This window comes from Muntiacus reevesi, chromosome 10 (assembly GCF_963930625.1).
Source record: "Muntiacus reevesi chromosome 10, mMunRee1.1, whole genome shotgun sequence".
NCBI classification, from domain to species: Eukaryota; Metazoa; Chordata; class Mammalia; order Artiodactyla; family Cervidae; genus Muntiacus; species Muntiacus reevesi.
Genome location: NC_089258.1, coordinates 4,115,091 through 4,117,289, shown reverse-complemented (window position 1 = coordinate 4,117,289; position 2,199 = coordinate 4,115,091). Strand labels below are relative to the sequence as shown.

The following is a 2,199-nucleotide window of genomic DNA, read 5'->3' as shown; positions in this document are numbered from 1 at the left end:
TTAATTTTAGGGAGCTCCAAGCTCACTGCAGATGGTGACTGCAGCCATGAAATAAAGAGACCCTTACTCCTTGGAAGGAAAGTTATGACCAACATAGACAGCATATTAGAAAGAAGAGACATTGCTTTGCCAACAAAGGTCTGTCTAGTCAAGGCTATGGTTTTTCCAGTACTCATGTATGGATGTGAGAGTTGGACTGTAAAGAAAGCTGAACACTGAAGATTCGATGCTTTTGAACTGTTGGAGAAGACTCTTGAGAGTCCCTTGGACTGCAAGAAGATTCAATCAGTCCAAAGGAGATTAGTCCTGAGTGTTCATTGGAAGGACTGATGCTGAAGCTGAAACTCCAATACTTTGGCCACATGATGTGAAGAGTTGACTCATTTGAAAAGACCCTGATGCTGGGAAAGACTGAGAGCAGGAGGAGAAGAAGGATGATATGGTTGAATGGCATCACCGACTCAATGGACATGAGTTTGGGTAAACTCTGGGAGTTGGTGATGGACAGGGAGGCCTGGTATGCTGCAATCCATGGGGTCACAAAGAGTCAGACACAACTGAGCGACTGAACTGAACTAAGTGTCTGATCCCAGACTCCAATCCTTCCCTATGACTGGGATTAGCAGAGGCAAACTCTTATATGTAGAAAGATAAATAACAAGGTCCCGAGCCCCGCCCCCGCCGGGCGTGTGTGTCGGGTGTGTTTGGAGCCCGCGTGACTGGCGCACCCTCTCCCTCTTTACGCCTCAGCCCACCCCCCCCCCCCCCCCCCCGCAGCCCGGCTGCGGCCCCTGCGCCCCTAGCCCCGCCGGGCGTCGCGGGCCAACATGGGCCAGGAAGAGGAACTGCTAAGGATCGCCAAGAAGCTGGAAAAGATGGTGGCCAGGAAGAAGACGGAAGGGGCCCTGGACCTCCTGAAGAAGCTCGACAGCTGGCGGATGTCCATCCAGCTGCTCCAGACCACCAGGATTGGAGTCGCCGTGAACGGGGTCTGCAAGCACTGCTCCAACAAGGAGGTGGTGACCTTGGTCAAAGTCCTCATCAGGAACTGGAAGCAACTGCTGGACTCCCCAGCAACCCCCAAAAGAGAAAAAGGAGAGGAAAGAGTAAAAGCCAAGAAGAAGGAACAAGGGCTTGACTGTTCACATTGGAAGCCAGAGACAAGTCTTTCTCCACCAAGGAAAAAACGGGTGGAAGAGCCCAAAGACAGGAGAGACTATGGACTCCAAGTCTTCAGCCACCTCCTCTCCAAAAAGACCATCGATGAACAGATCAAATAGCAGCAAATCAAAACCGGAGACTCCCAGAACACCCAGCAGCCCCTCGAGCCCCTCGTTCGCCCCCTCCGTCTGCCTCCTGGCACCCTGCTATCTCACAGGGGACTCCGTCCCGGACAAGTGCGTGGAGATGCTCTCTGCGGCCCTGAAGGCTGATGATGATTACAAGGACTATGGAGTCAACTGTGAAAAGATGGCATCAGAAATTGAAGATCATATCTACCAGGAGCTCAAGAGCATGGACATGAAGTACTGGAACCGCGTGCGCAGCCGCATCAGCAACCTCAAGGACCCCAGGAACCCCGGCCTGAGGCGGAACGTGCTCAGCGGGACCATCTCCGCGGGGCTCATTGCCAAGATGACGGCGGAGGAAATGGCCAGTGGTCAGCTGCGGGAACTGAGGAATGCCATGACCCAGGAGGCCATCCGTGAGCACCAGATGGCCAAGACAGGTGGCACCACCACCGACCTCTTCCAGTGCAGCAAATGCAGGAAGAAGAACTGCACCTATAACCAGGTGCAGACACGCAGTGCTGATGAGCCCATGACGACCTTTGTCTCATGCAACGAGTGTGGCAATCGCTGGAAGTTCTGCTGACAGAACCACCAACCAGGATTTCAGTGAACAAGGTGAGGAAGAATAAAGAGAAGACACCAAGCCCTTCGTAAACTGGAGAAAAATAAAAATGAAAAAAAAAAAAAAAAACCAAACACAAGGTCCCACTGTACTGTACAGGGAATGATATTCAATATCCTGTGGTACAACATAATGGGCAATATTGTACAGCAGAAATTATACACATCATTGTAAGTCAACTATACTTCAATAAAGTTAAAAAAACAAAGGCAAACTCCAAAATTTTCCAGTTGTGAGCATAATTTTCAGTCAAAATAATAATAGTTTTTATACAACTGCATTTAT

General features: G+C 50.4%; 1 pseudogene; it reads left to right on the top strand.

Annotated features, from left to right (window-relative positions):
* Positions 1-765: 765 nt before the first annotated feature.
* On the top strand, positions 766-1,945 carry LOC136176630 (transcription elongation factor A protein 3 pseudogene; annotated as a pseudogene).
* Positions 1,946-2,199: the final 254 nt, after the last annotated feature.